Consider the following 23,961-nt stretch of genomic DNA (forward strand, 5'->3'; position numbering starts at 1 on the left):
CACCAACTCCAGCTGGGACATCTTCACCACTAAAAGAGCTTCTTTTGGTTTTTATTAAGAGAATGTCACAGGTGAATCTAGAGTGCCAATGCTTGGTATTTCAAAGTATCTTAACATCCCTACAGATTCAGTAGCCGTTCAGATTCATAAGATACTGCGAAAACTTTAAATGAAAATCTGGGAAACCCTGTTCACTACACACTACTGGATAAAAAGCAAAACACCAAATATCCAAGTCTAAACATCTCCAGAGATGCAGCATTAAAATTAAAAAAAAAAAAAAAAAAGTCTTAAAAAATAAAAAATTTTTAACTCCTCCAGGCAAAGATCCAGAAGCATTGAATTTTGATAGAAAGCTTTCTCAAAATACTATGCTATCTTCTCACATATCTTCATACCAGCTATTTATAGTTAAGAATAAGCATTCACTTATTGAGAACCTACAAACCTTTTCAAACTGCCTTCAGATAAATGAGAAGATTTTTCTGTCTTATTAGGAGGTAAATGTGGGAAATACCTTGAACGCTCCGCATAGGATGGTTTTGATACAGCAGCCAGATTTTCAGCCTTAGCATAGAGATCCGTAGAATGGCCTGGCTTTAAAAAAGATCCATAGAATGGCCTGGCTTTAAAAAAGTTTCATGTTTAAAATTTTTTATTGAATAAAATGCATTTTCCTAGCGTGTAGCCAGATGGACTCAGAACAAATGGGTATAGTGTGCTCGTGCTAGCAGTTAGAGACGGATCTGACGTCGGCGCGGGTACATATACCCCCACAGGAAGTGTAGCAACTCAGTAATTTCCGTCTCCAAAGAGTTTGGAGAGCCTGCACGCTCGCAGAGCGTGTTTTCCAATACTACTTTCTATTTTCTACTTTCTATATTCTACTTACTAAATTTCTACAGGAACATCGAGCCCCGCGCTCCTGCGGTGATACCCTCGGGTCCCTCCCCCAGTTGAGTTTCCCGGGGTGATTTCCGCGATCCCTCGGAGGTCTAGGCCTCGGTCCGGTGGCCGAATCGTGGCAGGGATCTAGCCCCTGAGCGAGAAGGGCTCGGGTCGGGCTGAGAGGCGCCTCGGTCCCGGCGTGGACCTAGAGGCAGCGGGTGCATTGCCTCAAGTGTGGCGGTGAAGGTATTTCCCCTCTCCCCCCGCAGCCGGAGACCGCCCGGGTTCCAACCAGGAAACGCCGAGGATCAGGTAAGGCGTACATCTCTTACTTTTGGTCTCCGAGGTACGAGGGTCGGCGGCATTGCCTGTATGCAGCACGCCGTGGAAGTCGCCATTTTGTCGCCCTTGGTCAGGTATTGAGTGCCCATGATAGGTGCCTGTATATGATTCAGCGCATATTGTATATCATTGAGCGTATATTGCTGACCGCATACTAATGAGCGCATATTGGATATCATTGAGCGTATATTGCTGACCGCATACTAATGAGCGCATATTGGATATCATTGAGCGTATATTGCTGACCGCATACTAATGAGCGCATATTGGATATCATTGAGCGTATATTGCTGACCGCATACTAATGAGCGCATATTGTATTGACCGTATATTGCTGCCGCATATTATTGAGCGCCTGTTGTATTAAGCGCATATTGCTGCCGCATATTATTGAGCGCCTGTTGTATTAAGCACATATTGCTGCCGCATATTATTGAGCGCATATTGTATTGGGCGTATATTCTTCAGCCCTACATTCGCAAGCCGCGATGGAACATCCGAACGCCCCAGCGTCTCCTGCGGCGGCGCCTCCTGATTCCGGCATAAAAGCTCTCGGCCTCTGCTCAGCATGCCAGCTTAGAGCCACGCACAGTGAAGAGCCAGACTCTCTTTGGGCCCAATGTGAGGAGGCAGTGGGAGCCTCGGGCCAGGACCAGTCTCAACCGAGGTTTGCCGACAGTTCCCCAGGAGCCACCCCGGATCTAGCGGGCAGTCTCGACCAACCTGGGATCCCGGGGGACCTGGTACCCCGACGACTAGAGACCGCTTCCATTTCCTGGGTGGATCTCTTTAAGGGGATCCATGCCTTTGTACAGATGCAATCAGCTTCTCGTCCAGGCCCTGCTGCTACGGCCCCAGCTGATCCTGCCCCTGGACCTTCGCGTTCTTATCGTGGGCACCCGCCTCCGAGCAGTCCGGTTCAGGCGGACCCTGATGTCTCGGAGGACGAGTCCGAACCCCCTGAGGAGGGGGAACTTCCCTCGGGGATTGAGCCATACCGAACCATGAGGCGGTTCTTTCCCAAAGAAGATCTCTCCGACCTGGTATCTCAGTGCGTGGCGGAGTTGGCTATTACAGGTCCCAGCACTACGGTGCCCTCTACGCAGAACCCTCTACTGGAAGGTCTTCGTCCTACAGCCTGCCATTTTCCCTTCTTGCAAGCAGCACAGCAACTGATAGATTTGGAATGGGCTGCACCAGCGGCCTCATTCAAAGGGGGTCGGGCCCTGACAGGCATGTACCCCCTGGAACCGGCAATCAAGGAGATGCTGGCGTGCCCTCAGGTGGACGCCTTAGTTAGCGCTGTGGTCAAGCGCACTACCATTCCAGTTGAAGGGGGGACAGCCCTCAAGGAGCCTCATGACTGACGACTGGACGCCATCCTGAAACAGACCTTTGAGGTGGCAGCTCTATCTTTGCGGATCGCAACCTGCTGCACAGTGGTGACGCGTACCTGTTTGTCACAGGTTAGGAACAATGCTCCGGCAACAGACATGGAGTCAGCTCTCTCGTTCCTCACGGATGCCGCATCCGACCTAGTCCGTACGACAGCAAAGGGGGTCTCATCCTGCGTAGCTGCCACGAGGCAGCTCTGGATACGGAATTGGTCAGCCGATGCTCCTTCGAAGACACGCCTCATCAGAATGCCCTGTAGGGGGTTCTTTCCTGTTCGGCAGTGACCTTGATAAACTGGCCAGCACAAGGGGCGCCTCTCCAGTACCTCGACTGCCGGAAGATAGGTTCAAAAGGAACCAGTGCGCCTTTCCGAGGCCCTCCAGAGGTAGAAGCTCCCAGCGCTTCACTCCCTATAGGAGTCACTACCAGGCACCTCATCCTCAGGCCAGGAACCAGTCCTTTCGGACCAAGCAACATAAGAGGGGAGCCGGCTCGGATTCACGGCCCGGCCGCGCCTCCCAATGAGAATCAGCCGATCCATCAGGGGGACGGAGCCATAGGGGGCAGGTTAACCCTCTTCTACCCCAGATGGGTCGAGATTACGTCGGATCAGTGGGTCCTCACCATCATCCGAGAGGGGTATTATCTGGACTTCCATCACCTCCCTCCGGACAGGTTTGTGGAATCTCCGTGTCCAATCCACAAGAAGGCAGCATTGGAAGCTACCCTGGCGAGGCTCCTGTCTTTGAAAGCCATAATCCCAGTACCTGCATGGGAAATGGATTCTGGGCATTATTCCATTTATTTCATGGTACCCAAGAAAGAGGGCATTTTCCGGCCCGTACTGGACCTCAAGTCAGTCAATCGATACTGAAGGGTCCCGAGGTTTCGCATGGAAACTCTGCGCTCAGTCAAGACCGCAGTACAGCCAGGAGAATTCCTCACGGCCTTAGACTTGTCAGAAGCCTACCTGCATATCCCGATCCATCCGGATCATCAGCGCTACCTACGCTTCAAGGTTCTGGGACGCCACTTCCAATTCCAGGCTCTGCCCTTCGGGTTAGCCACGGCGCTGCGGACCTTCACCAAGGTGGTCGTAGTGGTAGCAGCGGCGCTCAGACGGGAAGGAATCCTTGTCCATCCCTACCTAGACGATTGGCTGATCAGGGCGAAATCACGAGAGGAGAGCCATCGGGCAACCAACAAAGTGATCGCCCTTCTGGAAAGCCTGGGATGGGTAGTCAACCTCAGCAAGAGTTGCCTACAGCCTTCCCAATCACTGGAATACCTGGGAGTCCAGTTCGATACCCAGGCAGACAAAGTCAGTCTCACTACCAAAAGAAGGTTAAAACTTTAGACGCGTCTCCGGTCCTTGATGGGAGCCAGTCGGCCCATAGCTTGGGACTATCTGCAGGTTCTCGGCCTCATGGCATCCACCCTGGAAGTGGTACCCTGGGCAAGGGCCCCATATGAGACCTCTACAACGCTCCCTGCTCTCTCGCTGGAGCCCCCGCTTCCGGAATTATTCCGTGCATCTACCTCTGCCAGCCAGAGTGCGGACCCAGTTACGGTGGTGGTTGCAGTCCAACCACACGAGCAGGGGGTCGAGGATGTCCTCCCCCACGTGGATTCTGCTCACCACAGATGCCAGCCTGAACGGATGGGGAGCACACTGCGAAGAACTCACCGCACAAGGGCGGTGGGACAGAGAAGAGTCAGGGTGGAACATCAACCGTCTAGAGGCATGGGCAGTCCAGTTGGCCTGCCTGAAATTTGCTCACAGACCGCGGAACCGGGCAGTCAGAGTGATGTCTGACAACGCCACCACGGTGGCATACATCAACCGTCAGGGCGGAACCAGAAGCCGACAGGTATCCCTAGAGATAGCCCTGCTGATGGCTTGGGCAGAGGCGAATCTTCAGGACATCTCCGCTGTCCACATTGCTGGGAAGGACAACACCACAGCAGACTTCCTCAGCAGAGAAAGCCTAAATCCGGGGGAATGGCAGCTGTCGCCCATGGCCTTCCAGATGATTGTGGATCAGTGGGGGATTCCGGACATGGACTTACTAGTGGACAGGTCCAATGCTCAAGTACCCAGATACTTCAGCCGCAAGTGAGATCCGTTCTCTCACGGGATCGACGCCCTGGTTCAGCCATGGCCTCCAGGGACTCTGCTATACGCTTTTCCTCCGTGGCCTCTGCTGGGCGCCCTTATCCACAAGATTCAGAAGCACCGGGGCCTAGTTCTTCTAGTGGCACCAGGCTGGCCAAGAAGACCCTGGTACGCGGACATGAGAAGACTACTGGCAGGGGAGCCCCTTCCCCTTCCTCCTCTCAGGGACCTGCTTCGTCAAGGTCCCATCCTCCACGAGGATCCGGCTCAATTCTCTCTTACGGTCTGGCCATTGAGAGGGCTAGGCTGAGGAAAAGAGGTTACTCGGAGCCGGTGATAGATACTCTCCTCCGAGCTCGCAAGTTTTCCACATCCCTCACCTACGTAAGGATCTAGAGAGTATTTGAAGCCTGGTGCGACACTCATGGCACCAATCCACATGCGACCACTATCCCTATTGTTCTGGATTTCCTGCAGGATGGGCTTCAGAAGGGTCTCTCCCTAAGCTCCATCAAGGTTCAGGTGGCTGCGCTGTCCTGCTACGGTCCCAGGAGGGATGGCAAGACCATTGCCACGCATCCAGATGTTTCTCGCTTCCTGAAAGGAGTTCAGCACATTCGTCCGCCACTGAAGTGGCCAGTGCCCCTGTGGAACCTCAACCTAGTTTGGGATTTCCTCGCGGGATCCACCTTCAGACCCCTTCGGGGCCTGTCTCTCCGTTCGTGGTGTTTCTGCTGGCAGTGTGTTCAGCACGCCGTATCTCAGAGCTACAAGCGCTGTCCTGCCATGATCCCTTTCTCAGAATCACTCCTGAGGCTATCCATCTTCGCACGGTTCCCTCCTTTCTACCTGAAGTAGTTTCACAATTTCACCTCAACCAAACCATATCCTTGCCTAACACGGCGGGTTTGAAGAAATCAGAAGAAGGGCGTTTACTACGCCATCTCGACATCGGCAGATTGCTGCCCAGATATCTGGAAATGACAGAAGAAGTACGAAAGACGGACCGTCTGTTCGTCCTGCACAGCGGGAAGAAACAAGGAGAAGCGGCCTCTCGGCCCACCATCGCCCGCTGGATTAAAGAAGTTATCAGAGCGGCTTACGTAGAGGCCGGGAGGTCACCGCCTCTACAAGTCAAGGCTCATTCTACCAGAGCCCAAGCAGCATCTTGGGCAGAATCCAGGATGCTGTCGCCTGCAGAAATATGTAAAGCGGCGACATGGTCCTCCCTCCATACTTTCTCCAGGTTCTACTGTCTGGATGTTCAGGCTAGGGAGGACACAGCATTTGCGAGGGCGGTCCTACGCGGTCCTCAGGCAGCCTCCCGCCCAGGCTGGGAGTAAAGCTTTTGTACATCCCATTTGTTCTGAGTCCATCTGGCTACACGCTAGGAAATGTTGAGATTACTTACCTGATAATCTCATTTTCCTTAGTGTAGACAGATGGACGCAGCATCCCGCCCGGCTGCCGGTATACATGGGTTTCACCGATTCCAGGTAGGCCATGTCATTTTCTTACATAAGAGCGTCCCCTTTGCCAGGTGTCGACGCCTTCCGGTTGTGAATGCTGGTGGTCTCCAGCTCCTATCAATAGGTCAGGGGAATCCTGTTTCACTAATTCATTGATCGTCAGTACACATACATCCATAACAGCTTTTGCAAGGAAGATTACTGAGTTGCTACACTTCCTGTGGGGGTATATGTACCCGTGCTGACGTCAGATCCGTCTCCAACTGCTAGCACGAGCACACTATACCCATTTGTTCTGAGTCCATCTGTCTACACTAAGGAAAAGGAGATTATCAGGTAAGTAATCTCAAAAATAGAGCAAACAAGTAATTGGTATATACTGGTTTCTTATTTGCACCAATCACACAACATATGCAGTAACTGTTACTTAGTTACATTTCTGCTCCCTCCCCCTCCCCAGGTAACAAAATGAAGATGAATACAGTTATACGAAATATATTTCCCTAACTTCCCCACATCTAAAGTAAACTTTTTAACTAAAAAAAAAGTCAAACAATCCTTCCAAGTGCAGTAGTTCTTATGCACTGCAGAGGTAATGCAACAAGACAGTCACAACATTTCCATAATCTCTACCTTATCTCCCAATCCTCCCCCCAAAGAAAACCCAACCCGAAGACCTTAACCTCTTCTTCTACCCCACCCCTAAAGCTGAGAGCCAAAAACCTAGCATCACAGATGATACAAAACATTCATAAAACAAACAAACCTGCAAACACTATGATTCTAATCCATATCAGTAGTCAAGGAATGCTGTTCAAAATTAGATTCCTCACTCTGGAGGCAAGAGTCTGAATATATTTCTCCCAAGTCTCAAAAAATATGTTGACGCTTAAAAGTCTCAGTGAATACCATATTGTTCATTTGCATCATGTCATGCAAAAGGTTGCAGCTAAGAACAAAGATCCCGCAGAAAACTGCCCCACAATAAAATCTCAAAATTCAAATAGGGAACAGAAAAATCATAGAAACATAGAAATGACGGCAGAAGAAGACCAAATGGCCCATCAAGTCTGCCCAGCAAGCTACGCACTTTATCCATTTTTTTTCCCTTTTTCTCTCTCCCACCTGTTACTATTGGCTTCCAGTACCCTCCAGCCCTAATTCCCCTCCACCCAATTTAGAGAGCAGCTTTGAATCTGCATCCAAGTGACATCCAGCTCAATTGGGGGTAGCAACCGCTGCAACAAGCAGGCCACCCCCTTGCCCCATACTCTTACCCACCCCTGTTTTTATTTTTTTGTTTTGTTTTTTTTTTGGAAATAGCAGCCCTCCATCCTTCCGCTCCGTGAAGGTGGAACACCAACTACTGGCCACTGGCATCCCGCTCCGTGAACGCTGCTGTGTCTACTGCCGCTCCGTGCAGTGTTTGAATGCCGCTGTGGCTACTGCCGCTCCATGCAGTGTTTGAATGCCGCTGTGGCTACTGCCGCTCCGTGCAGTGTTTGAATGTCTCCACTTTATTCACGCCCTCTAGACTTGATGGATCCACAGTGTTTATCCCATGCCCCTTTGAAGTCGTTCACAGTTTTAGACTTCACCACTTCCTCCTGAAGGGCATTCCAGGCATCCACCACCCTTTCCGTGAAGAAATACTTCCTGATATTGGTTCTTAGTCTTCCTCCCTGGAGCCTCAGCTCGTGACCTCTGGTTCGCTGATTTTTTTCTGATGGAAAAGGTTTGTTGATGTCTTTGGATCATTAAAGTTTTTCAAGTATCTGAAAGTCTGAATCATATCACCCCTGCTCCTCCTTTCCTCCAGGGAGTACATATTTAGATTCTTCAATCTCTCCTCATAAGTCATTTGATGAAGACCTTCCACCTTTTTGGTCGCCCTTCTCTGGACCGCCTCCATCTTGTCTCTGTCTCTTCGGAGATTCGGTCTCCAGAACTGAACACAATACTCCAGGTGAGGTCTCACCAAGGACCTGTACAAGGGGATAATCACTTCCCTTTTCTTACTCGATATTCCTCTCTCTATGCATCCCAGCATTCTTCTGGCTTTTGCTATCGCCTTGTCGCATTGTTTCGCAGACTTCATATCATTAGACACTATCACCCCAAGGTCCATCTCCTGCTCCGTGCACATCAGCCTTTCCCCCCCCATCGAATATAGTTCATTCGGATTTCCACTCCCCATATGCATGACTTTGCACTTCTTGGCATTGAATCTCAGCTGCCATATCTTCGACCACTCTTCCAGTTTCCTTAAATCCCGTCTCATTCTCTCCACTCCTTCCGGCGTGTCCACTCTGTTGCAGATCTTAGTGTCGTCCGCAAAAAGACAAACCTTACCTTCTATCCCGTCCGCAATGTCGCTCACAAAGATATTGAACAGGACCAGTCCCAACACCGATCCTTGCGGTACACCACTTAAAACCTCTCTCTCTTCAGAGAAAGTTCCATTTACCATCACGCATTGTTTTCTGTCCGTCAACCAGTTTTCAATCCAGGTCACCACCTCAGCACTCACTCCTAAGCTTCTCGTTTTATTCACCAGTCTCCTGTGCGGAACCGTATCAAAAGCTTTGCTGAAATCCAAGTAGATGACATCGAGCGCTCTTCCTTGATCCAATTCCTTGGTTACCCAGTCAAAAAAGTCAATCAGATTTGTCTGACAGGATCTTCCCCTGGTGAATCCATGCTGCCTCTGGTCCATCAATTCTCCCGACTGTAGATAGTTCACTATTCTCTCTTTCAACAGTGACTCCATTACTTTTCCCACCACCGAAGTGAGACTAACCGGTCTGTAGTTACCAGCCTCCTCTCTGTTCCCACTCTTGTGAAGCGGGACCACCACCGCTCTTCTCCAATCACTCGGCACCACTCCCGTTTCTAGGGATCTATTGAACAGGTCGCACAGCGGTCCCGCCAGCACATCTCTGAGCTCCCTCAGTATCCTTGGATGAATCCCATCAGGCCCCATGGCTTTGTCCACTTTTAGATTCTTAAGCTCTTCCCATACATTATCTACTGTATATGGATTTTCCTCTGTTCCGCTTCCCTCCAGTTTCTTGTTGTGTAGAGATGGTCCTTCTCCTGGGTCTTCTTTAGTGAACACAGAGCTGAAGTATTCGTTTAATATTTCTGCCATTTCTTCGTCTCTCTCCACACATTGAGAGACGAAGAAATGGCAGAAATATTAAACGAATCATATGTAATACACGGCAAAGTTATTTAATAATATATAAGGATGTCAGCAAGCCAGGAATAAGTGTAAGACCTTATGGGTGGTCTTACACTTCTCCCACAAGTGTAAAAACATGCCCATGGTCTCTCTCCAAGTCATCAAGATAGCTTTTTTTCCAAGCACCCAGGTTTTCCTAGTAAATAAGATTTCCTTCCTTTGTTATTTAAGAGCAGAAAGGATCTGCTCAAAAAGGGTTGCCAGAGGCATCAGTGATATCTTGTAACCCAGTATCTTTGATATGTAATGGATCACCTTAGTCCAAACATTTTGAGTATGTGAGCATGACCAAAAAATATGGGTCAAGGTACCAATATTTGTCTTGCATTTACAACATAACTTTGTAATGGATATTCTGGTCTTAAAGGCCTGGGATTAGAATATATAAGCTCGATGCAAAAGATTGTTGTAATTCCCTTATAGACATGTTGCCAGTTAAATCCTTGATGTGTTTAAAGCATTATCCCAGGACAAGCAGGATGCTAGTCCTCACATATGGGTGACGTCACCGGAGCCCTAGTGCAGGAAAACTTTCTGTCAAAGTTTCTAGAAACTTTTGACTGGCCCTGTGAGGCCACTGAGCATGCCCAGCATGCCATGATATTCTCTGCCACAGGTGTCTCTCTTCAGTCTTCGTTTTTCTGCGCTGCTACAGGCATCGCGGGACAGGAGCCATTGCGAGATTTTCACAACATTCTCTGACTGAAAAGTCATAGTTTTTTCAATATTCTCTCTCATACAAGTCTCTCGGGGTTTCCTTTCACCGGCTGGTGAGTACCTCTATCTCGATTTCTCATCTTTGGAAAAAATATTTCTCACGAGTTCCCATTCTCTTTCGACTGTCGTCTATAACGAACAATGGCTACGGGCTTCAAAAAATGCCCCATAGGTAACAGAACCATGTCTATCACCGACCCACATCTTGAATGTGTACTCTGTCTCGGTGAAAAGCACGACATGAATACTTGTCCTAAATGCGCTGAGATGACTGCGAAAAGGCGAAAGGCTAGACAGGAAAAAATGGAACATCCAACTGCAACTGATTCCTTCCCCTTCAAAATCATTGAAGTCGTCTGGATGGATGGATCGGGTGATCATCCGTCCTTGCCATCGTCCACAGCATCGATGAAGTCGACCGACCAACTTAAATTAAAGCATCGGCATCGTCGACCCAAGAGAAATCGACAGCAAAGCGGCCATGGACCAAGGAAATAACGGTCCCCTCAACGCCTGGGCGTTTGCCTCCATCGATGCCAGATCCTTTGCAGACATCTGCACAGGCTGCATCATCGCAGCCTCCGCCACCGCTTACAACTGCTCTGGTTCCATCAGTTGTACAGCCGGAATTGTCTGATCTCATCAGACAAGCAGTCATTTAGGCTTTAAAGGATCAAACACCTCCAGCGATCCCGCCGATGCCACCAGCATCGATGCCGGTGTCCTTGATGGCACCAAGGACAACCAAGGAGTCGATCACTACGACACTGAGACTCATCATGTCATCGACGTCCATCTTCGCCCAGATACCATCGGGCTCTTCGATGCTGATCTTGATTCCAACGACGTCGAAGTCTTCAAGAACACTTCTACCGACGACTACATCGATGACAACTACTATATCATATCATTGAGGCAACCATCATCTGAGCCTCCTGAAATTCAGGATCTCGCATTCTATCGACATCTTTTACAAAGATATCAAAATGTCATCGACAACCTGCCAACAACAAAGCCTCAGGACACTTCACATTTGTTTTCTTCCGATGATCCACAACCAGGCCCTTCAGGCCTTCATTACCCTCCAAGATCTTTCCCAAGGTCTCCTTATAGAGATGTCCCAGACGACTCTTGGGATGACCAGCAGTCTGTTACGTCTTCTGAGGGATTCATGTCTGAACCTTCACCTCCAGACCAGAGAAAAAAATCACCTCCAGAAGATTTATCTTTCTCAACATTTATACAGGACATGACTGACTCCATTCCCTTCAAGCTAACAGCAGAACAAGATACTAGGCAACAAACTCTAGAAGTTCTACAGTTTGTAGACCTGCCTAAACAAGTGTTGGCTATTCCAATCCATGAGGTTCTCTTGGATCTTCAACGCCGCATCTGGGAGCATCCATCTTCTGTCCCCGCAGTAAATAAGCGTGTGGACACAACCTATTTAGTGCAGACAGCTCCGGGATATCAGAAACAACTACTACCACACCAATCTGTGGTAGTAGAGTCTGCACAGAAAAAGTCTAAACGTACCCACCCACATTCATCAACTCCACCTGGTAAAGACCATAGGTTTCTCGATTCATTAGGCAGAAAAGTGTATCAAAGTGCCATCATGAACACAAAAATCTCTGCTTACCAATTGTATATAACACAATATCAGAGGAACCTATGGAAGCAAATGGAAGAAATTATTACTTCGCCTACGCAATTCCAGGAACCAGCACAGGCCATAGTCAACAAAGGCCTAGAAGCTGGAAAGCATGAGGTGAGGGCGGTCTATGACAACTTTGAGACGGCTTCCAGAGCAGCAGCAGCTGGAATCACCGCCCGTAGATGGGCATAGCTTAAGGCCTCTGACCTCAGGCCTGAGGTCCAAGAAAAACTTGTGGACCTACCATGTCTTGGAGACAATTTATTTGGAGAAAAGGTCCAAGAAGCAGTACAACAGCTTAAAGACCATACAGAGACTTTACGTCAACTGTCTCAAATACCTCAAGATCCCTCTACACAACTATCTCGTCGCCTACCTCGTAGAGAAATCAGGCGTTCTTACTATAGGCCAAGAAGACACTACCCCCAAACTTCTAGGGGTAGGTCAACTAGACCACAACAACGGTCCCAGGCCAGACAGCCTAGGCCTACCCGCCCGCAGCCTCCTGCACAGACAGGCCCAGCGTCGGGCTTTTGAAATACAGGCCAGAGAACAAGTCCATCCCCTAAATCCTCGACCAGCCCTGCCAGTGGAAGGAAGAGTATCCTATTTTCACACACATTGGCTAAACATAACATTAGACCAATGGGTACTCTCCATAGTCTCTCAAGGTTACAAACTAAATTTCCTCTCAATTCCTCCAGAATCTCCACCAAGTTTCTTCCCACAACAAAAATCTCAACTAATTCAATTACAAGTAGAATTATCCATCCTTCTGAGAGCCAGGGCTGTACAGCCAGTGCCCCAGACTCAGTAGGGCAGAGGATTCTACTCCCGGGATTTCCTCATTCCAGAGAAAACTGGAGGCCTACATCCCATCCTAGACCTCAGAAATCTCAACAAATTTCTGAAAAAAGAAAAATTTAGGATGGTTTCTCTAGGCACCATGCTTCCACTACTTCAAACAGGAGATTGGCTTTGTTCTCTGGAACTTCAAGACGCTTACGCTCATATTCCCATATTCCCTCCTCATCGCAAATATCTGCGTTTCATGGTGGGCCATCAACATTTCCAATACAGAGTTCTGCCATTCGGACTGGCATCTGCTCCCAGAGTCTTCACCAAATGTCTGGCAGCAATAGCAGGACACTTGCACAAGGAAAGTGTCCATGTTTTCCCATATCTGGACGACTGGCTCATCAGGAGTCAATCTCAGCAAGGAGCTCTCACTTCTCTGACTCGAACAATTGCCCTACTTCACTCCATGGGATTTCTCATCAATTATCAAAAATCCCATTTCACTCCAACTCACCTGCTTCAATTCATAGGAGCAGAATTGAACACCAATCTAGCAAAGGCCATTCTACCCGTAGATCGGGCAAAGACACTTACTCTACTAGCAAGATCAATTTACTTACAGAAACAAACGACAGCTCGTCAGTGTCTTACTTTACTAGGGCATATGGCCTCCACAGTTCATGTCACTCCTATGGCACGGCTCGCCATGAGAGTTACCCATTGGACTTTAAGATCACAGTGGATCCAAGCCATTCAACCACTACATTATCCAATTCAAGTGACCCACCATCTTCTCTACTTTGGTGGACAAACATGGACAACTTGCGCAAAGGCCTACCTTTTCAACAACCAGTCCCACAGATAACTTTAACTACAGATGCATCCACCTTGGGTTGGGGAGCTCACATAGACAATCTCCAAACACAAGGGACTTGGACAAACCTCGAAGCAACATTTCAAATAAATTTCCTAGAGTTTCGAGCTATACGCTATGCGCTACATGCGTTCAAGGACTGCCTTTCACACAAGACTGTTGTAATCCAAACGGACAACACAGTAGTCATGTGGTACATCAACAAACAGGGAGGTACGGGCTCATATCTCCTTTGTCAAGAAGCTGCACAGATTTGGGCCTGGGCCCTATCACACTCAATGTTTGTCCGGGCCACTTATCTGGCAGGCATTCAAAATGTACTAGCGGATCGCCTCAGTCGTCAATTCCAAGCACACGAATGGTCCCTGGATCCCTCAGTAGCGACCAGGATCTTTCAACATTGGGGTCAACTGACAATAGGCCTCTTTGCGTCACATCTGAATCACAAAGTGGACATATTCTGTTCTCTTCACAAACAGAAGAACCAGCCAGCCAAGGACGCCTTTGCTCGTCCTTGGAACTCAGGCCTTCTATACGCATATCCTCCAATACTGCTCATAACCAAAACTCTAGTGAAGCTACAATAGGACAAGGGGTCCATGATACTCATAGCCCCATATTGGCCTCGACAAGTATGGTTTCCCACACTCCTAGTCCTCTCAGTCAGGGATCCAATTTGTCTGGGAGTAGCTCCCACTCTCATAACTCAGGATCAGGGTCTGTTGCGCCATCCCAACCTTCAATCCCTATCCCTGACAGCATGGATGTTGAAATCTTGATCTTACAGCCACTCAGTCTTTCAACCAATGTATCTCAAGTGCTTCTAGCTTCACGTAAACCTTCCACACGTAAGAACTATTCTTTGAAATGGAAACTGTTTGCTTTGTGGTCTAGGCAGAAAAAAAATGACCCTTTTGTTTGCCCCACTACTTCTCTACTAGAGCCCTCCCTGTTCATTGTAATTTCTACCTTTAAAGTTACATTGTAAACCGGTATGATGTATGCATACTAATACCGGTATATAAAAGTTTTTAAATAAATAAATAAATACTTATACCACCTTTCAGACTCTGGTCTCCAGACTTCGTCCGTAAGGGTACATTTAAGTGCAATCTCAGCCTACTATAACAAGGTGGGAGATGCACCTATTTCCACACAACCTCTTGTCAGTAGGTTTATGAGAGGTTTAACGCATCTAAAACCACCAATTCGGCCACCAGTCATAGAATGGGACCTGAATCTGGTCTTAACAAGGCTCATGCGTTCCCGTTTTGAACCCATAGATTAATTGATTTTAAATGAAGACTATCTTCCTCATAGCCATTACATCAGCTAGAAGGGTTAGTGAGTTACAAGCACTTGTCACGTACTCACAACTCATCGGTGTTGGGACCGGTCCTTTTCAATATCTTTGTGAGCGACATTGCGGAAGGGATAGAAGGTAAGGTATGTCTTTTTGCGGATGACACTAAGATCTGCAACAGAGTGGACACGCCGGAAGGAGTGAAGAGAATGAGACTGGATTTAAGGAAGATGGAAGAGTGGTCGATGATATGGCAGCTGACATTCAATGCCAAGAAGTGCAGAGTCATGCATATGGGGAGTGGAAATCCGAATGAACTGTATTCGATGGGGGGAGAAAGGCTGATGTGCACGGAGCAGGAGAGAGACCTTGGGGTGATGGTGTCTAATGATCTGAAGTCGGCGAAACAATGTGACAAGGCGATAGCTAAAGCCAGAAGAATGCTGGGCTGCATAGAGAGAGGAATATCGAGTAAGAAAAGGGAAGTGATTATCCCCTTGTACAGGTCCTTGGTGAGACCTCACCTGGAGTATTGTGTTCAGTTCTGGAGACCGAATCTCCGAAGAGACAGAGACAAGATGGAGGCGGTCCAGAGAAGGGCGACCAAAAAGGTGGAAGGTCTTCATCAAATGACTTATGAGGAGAGATTGAAGAATCTAAATATGTACACCCTGGAGGAAAGGAGGAGCAGAGGTGATATGATACAGACTTTCAGATACTTGAAAGGTTTTAATGATCCAAAGATAACGACAAACCTTTTCCGTAGGAAAAAAATCAGCAGAACCAGGCGTCACGATTTGAAGCTCCAGGGAGGAAGATTCAGAACCAATGTCAGGAAGTATTTCTTCACGGAGAGGGTGGTGGATGCCTGGAATGCCCTTCCGGAGGAAGTGGTGAAGACCAGAACTGTGAAGGACTTCAAAGGGGCGTGGGATAAACACTGTGGATCCATAAAATCAAGAGGCCGTCAATAAAGAGTGGGTGGCTCGCCAGAATGACGGCTACTGCCTGGACATAATACCCTTATTCAATAAACATACACATGGTTACTGTGACTCCAGCATCGCTCTAAGCTACAACAGCAAGAGGAAAGGTGGAAAAAAGGATTCGCACTCACAAAGCGGGGAGTAGCTGGCTTGTTATGGCGGTTACTACCCCAAACCAAATAAGCCTGATACTTCACTTTCAATGCATATCCAGCATAGCTCTCTGCTTCAACGGCAGGGGAGAAGAAAAACTGATACTTCACGCATATCCAGCATAGCTCTCTGCTTCAACGGCAGGGGAGAAGAAAAACTGATACTTCACGCATATCAAGCATAGCTCTCTGCTTCAACGGCAGGGGAGAAGAAAAACTGATACTTCACGCATATCCAGCATAGCTCTCTGCTTCAACGGCAGGGGAGAAGAAAAACTGATACTTCACGCATATCCAGCATAGCTCCCTGCTTCAACGGCAGGGGAGAAGAAAAACTGATACTTCACGCATATCCAGCATAGCTCCCTGCTTCAACGGCAGGGGAGAAGAAAAAAGGATTCGCACTCACAAAGCGGGGAGTAGCTGGCTTGTTGCGGCGGTTACTACCCCAAGCCAAATGGGCCTGATGCTTCACTTTCAATGCATTTCTGGCATAGCTCTCTGCTTCAACGGCAGGGGAGAAGAAAAACTGATACTTCACGCATATCCAGCATAGCTCTCTGCTTCAACGGCAGGGGAGAAGAAAAACAACCAATAAGGGCTGAATAACATAGTCTGGGTAAAACAAATAAGCATGGGTGTAGCTTGCTTATTGCGGCGGTTACTTCCCCTACTACCCCTAACTAATCAAGCTTGATATTTCACTTGGATGCAGCTCCATCACTGCTCTCTACATTAATGGTGGGGGGTGGAAGGGAAATAGAACCAAAGAGCTAAGAGAAACAGATAAGTATGAGAAAAAATGTGTGAAGCTTGCTGGGCAGACTGGATGGGCCGTTTGGTCTTCTTCTGCTGTCATTTCTATGTTTCTATGACAGAATGGTTCTCCATACACATCCAAAATTCCTTCCCAAAATAGTTACAGAATTCCACTTGAACCAGTCCATAGTTTCACCCACATTCTTTCCAAGGCCTCATTCCCATCCAGGAGAAAACAGCCTTACATACCTTGGACTGGAAGCGTGCACAAGCATTTTATATAAACCGCACTGCAGTCCACAGAAAATCCACTCAACTTTTTGTATCTTATGATCCAAACAAACCAGGAAAAGCAGTGGGTAAACATACTATATCCAATTGGCTAGCAGATTGCATACAGTTTTGCTATGAAAAAGCAGACCTTCCTCTCCAAGAGCGAGTAAAGGCGCATTTAGTAAGAGCAATGTCAACCTCAGTAGCACACTATCGTTCAGTGCCACTCCTTGACATATGTAAAGCAGCAACATGGAGTTCTCTTCACACCTTTGCAGCTCATTACTGTTTGGACAAACAAGGATGACAAGATTCAGCATATGGACAATCTGTCTTAAAGAACTTGTTTCCAGTTTAATCCCAACTCCTTCTACATCCAGTCTGCTGCCTCATTTTCAACAACAATACTTCACTGTTGCTTCACTACAAAATGACTCAGCCTCTAGCTTGCTAATCACCCATATGTGAGGACTAGCATCCTGCTTGTCCTGGGATAAAGCAAAATTGCTTACCTTGTAATAGGTGTTATCCCAGGACAGCAGGATGTAGTCCTCACGAAACCCGCACGCCACCCCTTGGAGTTGGGTCTCATATTTTATTTTATTTTTGCTAAAGCTTATTGCTACATACGAGACTGAAGAGAGACACCTGCGGCAGAGAATATCATGGCATGCTGGGCATGTTCAGTGGCCTCACAGGGCCAGTCAAACGTTTCTAGAAACTTTGACAGAAAGTTTTCCCGCACTACGGCTCCAGTGACGTCACCCATATGTGAGGACTACATCCTGCTGTCCTGGGATAACACCTATTACAAGGTAAGCAATTTTGCTAAACCTTAAAACTCACTCTGTAATTGCAAATCCGCTTTCTCAGGACCAACGATTTCCAATAGTTTCAAAATGCATCGCAGGGTTAAGTTTCTGCACTGCTTTTCATAACTTGGACATTAATAGTTCAGGCCAAAAAAAATATTCCATATCTTTAATCAAGTCCTCCAAAGGCAGTGTCACTATATGTTTCAATTGAAGATAGAATAGACGTCGGACAAATCATATTTCTTTCAAAGCCAACTAGGCATTATTTTCCTATCCTCATCCAACACATGCTACAGGTGTGTGGTGACTTTTGCAGCCCACCGTTTAGAGTCTATAGAATCACTACCAGGAGTAAAATCTAGATTTCCAGGAATAGGTAGCAACTGTGAGGACTGAGGAGATCTTTTTAAGAGCTGTGTCAATCAAAGCCATGCCTGCTTGATAAGTGAAATTAGGATACTTTTGGACCAACTTTTCGGTAATTTCCATAATGGGGCATGTAAAATATATTTCAAATCAAGAGGTGCAGTTATTGTTTTGTCCCCTTCTACATTTATAAATGCAGATTTGTCATATAACCAATCGTAAAATTCTCAGCAAGCGGGCAAAATTGTACACTTCCAGATAAGAAATTTCTAAGCCTCTGTGATCCCAATCAGTTTTCAAACTTGCCCAAGGAATTCATGATTTCCTCCTATGCCATATAAAATTAATAAGCATACAGTCTAGATTATTTAAGTCGCTTTTTGATAAACGGATTGGCAAGTTTTATAAGAAATAAATCCATCTAGAATAATATTACCATTTTAAAAAGGTTAATGTGACCAACAATAGACAAAAGCAATCCCCTCCAAGCATAAAATGTTTTCTTAGTATGATCTAACAACTGAGTGACATTAAGACCATGTAATTTGTCTGGATTGTTTGAAATTTATAACCCTAGAGATTTAAAATTATTAGTAGCCTATTTCAAAGGGAAGTTGTCACACCAACTTTCTTGAACTGAAATGGGAAACCCTAATGCCTCAGATTTATCTCTTTAGTTTAAACTCTGAAAATTTCCCAAACCATTCAAAAACAAGTAACAAAGCTTCAAGAGATGGTTGTAGCGTGGTAAGAAACACCAAAATGTCATCAGCAAAAACTACATATTTAAATATATGTGCATCCAACTGTAATTCCCTTATTTCTCTAGCCTCTTAGATAGTATAAAGCAAAGACTCTAGAGATAAAACAATAACTGGGACAAAGGGTAACCTTGTTGAGAGCCTCGCTTTATGCTAAAAACCTCTGAACGGGTTCCATCATTAGTTTCCAGAAATCTGCGAGGGAATGCTGGATTGCTTGAAATTCTGATGTGACCAAGAGCCCAGAGTTCAAAGACCTTGGTTGTGAGCTCCCTAACCTACAAGCGATGCATCTGTAGTAGGATAGGCTAATTCAGTGGTATCTGAAAGGATGTACCAATTGTTAAATTCACCTTTGATAGCCACCAGAATAAGGAGTTTTTGAATTTTTTGGTTACCTGCATCTTGTAATGGGAATTTTGGGAACACTGATTCCATTGGGATCTTAATATCCTTGGGATACTCATCAGAAAACTGGCCATAGGAACAATATGAACTGTGGACGTCATGCAGCCCAGTATCCTGAGGACATTGCGAGCTGTGGTTACTTGGTTTTGAGCCCTGGCTTTCCTGGTTCTTGGTCTATTGCTCTAACCACTAGCCCACTCCAAAGAATGTTATTTGAGGCCACTGATTCGCAAAACTAGTTTCCCTCCTATGGGGATGTCTTTTTGCACTGAGATTGGGACACTGGGCCAAGGTATGTGGAAGGAGCCAAAAATTATACAGATTAAGATGTTAAGTCCAGAATTTCTGATCTTTTGTCATGTGGCTGAGATCTGAGAATGATAATGCAACTATGGAAAATAGTGCTTTTAATGACAAAAGAGCTGTTCTTTTTGGGTAGTAGTCTGGAACCTTTTGGTAGTAGCAGGTAGGTGTGAGGTTGCTACAGTGTATTTGTAATGTGGAACAGTGCCTCCTTAACTTTGATGCAAAACAAATTATCACCTATGCAAAGGACAAGCTAAACAGTTATGCACATTTTCCCTTAAATCTGATGCTTGGATTACATGGTGCTGAGAGAGAGGTGGAATGTAGTTTTCCTCTCTCGATCCCCCCTCCTCCTTCAATCTACCCCCATCTGCAAGCATTTTTGGCTGAGACTTCAACTGCTTGTGGGAGGAAACAATATTGGACATCCCTTGGTTTTAGTCTGGGTATGTCGGCCTGGCTAGTGAAAAAGGACAAAGAACAGGAGAAGTGTAGGCCAGTGAGTCCAAGATAGCAGATGGATGCACCGGTTCAAAGCTAGAATTTAACAAAGCAGTGGCAATTGCAGATCTTAAGTTAGTGGTCATGGAAGCTCTAGAACCTGAACTAAAAAAAGACCGTGGATAAATTGGATGAGGTTTCAGCGATGCTTTCAGGGTACGAGCAGCGGATTGCGGAAACAGAGCAAAGACCTTCAGATACATGGGATGGTCTGCATTCTACTAAGATGGAGATGTTGGCTTAAACGACAGCTTTGAATAAAAAAGAAGAGTGGCTGGAGAATCTGGAAAATATATCCCACTGCAATCTCCATTTTATTGGCCTGCCAGAGTCACTGGTGGATTGCAAGTTGTCAGGACGTTTGGAGACATGGCTACCACCCAGAGAGCAGGGCCCTGACTGTACATGGATATCTGCGGATTGAGCGAACCCACTGCTTAGGCCCCCCGAAGGGAAAATGTGTGGTGATTGCCTGGGTGTTCAACTTTGCTTATAAAGTGGAGATACAACAAGCAATTCAATTTGCTAAACAACTGACTTATAATGGGAAGAAGATATTGATTTTCCAGGACAACTTGATGAAATTATCAACGCAAAGAAAAGATTTTGCGCTGCTCTGTTCCAAATTGTTCTTTTTAGGCATCCAATCTGCACAACTATATCCAGCTAAACTCAATTATGCACAGAGAGGGAATAAAGTGGTTTACACAGGCTGTTGAGGCGAATACATTTGAGTCAGTAGTGGCTGAAGTGAAAAATCATTAGAGCCCACAGAATCATCTGGGTCATGAAGGTGACAGATTCTTGTGTGACATTTTTATAACAAGCGATGGAATGTTACTCGGTTGCCCAGAAAGTGTCAGCTCTGTGGATTTCTTTGTTCTGACAGTGGCTACTGATGGTAGCTGATGTGGAAAATAAACCAATTAAACTGCTCCTGTTTGTACTTCAGACCTGCATACTTCTTGGTTTTTTTTCTTTTTATTCATCTTAACTCCAGTGATGTTTAAAGAGCTGGAATTTTGTATTGTGCCATGAGATATTAACCGGAAATCCTGGATTAGCCAGCAGCTTTGTTTTGTGATACTAGCAATCTTGTCTAATGGAAGAGATTGGTTTGGGAAATAATCCATTAAGCTTTGGTATTTGCTTTGAAGCAGGGCAGTTTTATGTTGCTTGGAGTTACATTTATGCGGTTGGAATGGGTGACGTGACAATATTTCCTTGCTAAACTAGTTCAGCCTGTGGCTAGAAGGTTCGCTGGTTAAGATTAACTTTCAAACAGTGGTCACATATGCTAACTGAATTGTTATGTTATTGTTCACTAAATCATCAATATTGATGAATGAGTATTTTACTGCTATAGAAAGGACATACATTGGGCTCTAGATAGTCAGTGCTCAGGGGGTGGGTGGGGGAAGGGTTTTAAGGCCTTAGCATTAAATGTGATCTCACATTTAAATTTGGTTGATAGTAGGAAAGAGCTGGGAGGGTTCGAAGAGGATGGGGATGGGAAGGGGATTTGTATTTTGTTGGCATCTCAGATGGCAGGTATGGGTACTGAAGATTTTAATCTGCAATCTCAGATGGACTTTGAAGGGGAGGTATTGAGTAAGGGTCTATGTTGGGAGGACCCATGCTCACAAATAAGGATGATGATGTTAACTGTGAAATTATTCTGACATAATGTCTTAACAATACTTTCAGATGATGTTAAAATATTGTCTTGGAATGTATGTGGTATAAACTCAGCGATTAAGAGATCTAAGATTCCTGGCTACCCTCTTCTATTCTGGAGCTGGGACTGCTTGCTCCAGGTCTCCGAGAAGAACTGGACCGAATGGTTCAGGAGGCCATCGACAAGACGATGCAACGACTTCAGGTTCCTCTGACTCCGGCACCGCTTGCGGAACTGATCATCGACCCAATTCCGGCAGCGCTGGCACCGCTGCTTTCAAGGATGGAAGCGTTTATGGCTGCTCTTCCACTGATGGATCCCAGGTCTCCGATGGCTCCGGTACCCTCCCCACTTAGTGTCATCAGGAGGAGAAACACCGTTCTGCATCCCTCCATCAGGAGTTCTACCTCAGCCATCAATGCCGATACATCCCTCATCACCGACCCAACCATCTGTGCCGATACGTCCATTGGCGCCACCGAGCCATCCATCGATGCCCTCAATGCCTGCACCAGTGCCTTCGATGCCGTCATCAGTGCCTCCGATAATTCCTCCGATTCCTTCGGAGCCTAGACCAGGACCTTCAGGTATTCCACCACTCTGTCCCCCTCTAGTTCCTAGAGGGACTCGTGCTGATCCTTATGATACATGGGCTGATGATTCCTTGACAGACACCGATGATTAATTCACCACTTTCAGCCACTGAACGTAGGAAGCGTTCTCCTCCAGAGGACCTTTCCTTCATAAACTTTGTGAAGGAAATGTCTGAATTGGTTCCCTTCCAATTACAGACTGAACAGGATGATAGGCACCAGATGATGGAGTTGCTCCAATTCCTGGATGCTCCCAAGGTAATCACCTCTATTCCCATCCATCAGGACCTTCTGGATCTCCTTAAGAAGAACTGGGAACATCCTGGCTCCATTGCTCCAGTACACAGGAAAGCTGACACTACCTATTTGGTGCAGTCAGCTCCAGGTTTTCAGAAATCACAAATGGATCACCACTCTGTCATGGTGGAGTCTGCACAGAAGAGAGCGAAGAGGTCAAAGCCTCACTCTTCTGTTCCCCCTGGCAAGGGACAGAAGTTTCTAGATACCATTGGTCGCCGAGTCTTCCAAGGGTCCATGCTCATCTCCCGAATTGCTGCCTATCACTTTAAATGACCCACTATAACAGGGTCATTTTTAAGCAGATACAGGACTTTTCGGACTCCCTGCCTCAGCAATTTCAAGAACAATTACAGACCCTAGTAAACAAGGGGTTTGAGGCAGGCAAACATGAGATCAGAACATCTTATGACATCTTTGATACTTCTACTAGAGTTTCTGCAGCTGCTATTTCGGCGAGACAGTGGGCCTGGCTCAAGTCCTCTGACCTTCGCCCAGAAGTACAAGACAGGTTATCCGACCTGCCTTGTGTCGGAGATAATCTGTTTGGCGAACAGATTCAACGGACGGTGGCGGAACGTAAGGACCATCATGAGACTTAAGACAGCTCTCTGATGCCTTCCGACTTCTCTTCAAAACAGCCCTTCAGAAAGGACTCTAAGAACTCCTTCCGCCCGAAGAAGTCTTACCCACCACCAACCAGATCTCATGCTTCGAGACCTTATCAAAAACCGCAGTCTCGTCAAACACATAAACAAAAGCCACAAGCAGCTTCTCAACCAGGACCTGCTTCAGGTTTTTTACTTCCACCAAGAGAGCAGCAGCCAGATTCCTCTGCCTCACATACCAGTGGGAGGTCGATTGTGCCACTTCCACAACACATGGCACTCAATCACCTCCAACCAATGGGTATTGGTAATAATTGCTCAGGGTTACCATCTGATCTTTCTCTCTGTGCCACCGGACTCCCCACCTCTACCGATGTGGAGAACATCCGATCACTCCATTCTTCTGGATCAAGAGGTCTCCCTCCTTCTCAAGTCCAAAGCAATAGAACCCGTACCATACTCTCAGCACGGCCTAGGGTTCTATTCCTGGTACTTTCTAATCCCTAAAAAATCAGGAGGCGTCCGTCCTATTCTGGACCTATGTGCCCTCAACAAGTACCTACAGTGAGAAAAGTTCAAGATGGTCACCTTGGGCTCGCTTCTACCTCTTCTACAAAGAGGAGACTGGCTCTGCTCTCTGGACCTCCAGGACGCA

General features: G+C 46.8%; 1 protein-coding gene across 9 annotated transcripts in view; it reads left to right on the top strand.

The window, feature by feature from the left end:
* Positions 1-23,961, top strand: part of UBN2 (ubinuclein 2) — a 586,373-nt gene that overhangs the window by 344,831 nt on the left and 217,581 nt on the right. The window lies entirely within an intron of this gene.

This window comes from Rhinatrema bivittatum, chromosome 2 (assembly GCF_901001135.1).
Source record: "Rhinatrema bivittatum chromosome 2, aRhiBiv1.1, whole genome shotgun sequence".
NCBI classification, from domain to species: domain Eukaryota; kingdom Metazoa; phylum Chordata; class Amphibia; order Gymnophiona; family Rhinatrematidae; genus Rhinatrema; species Rhinatrema bivittatum.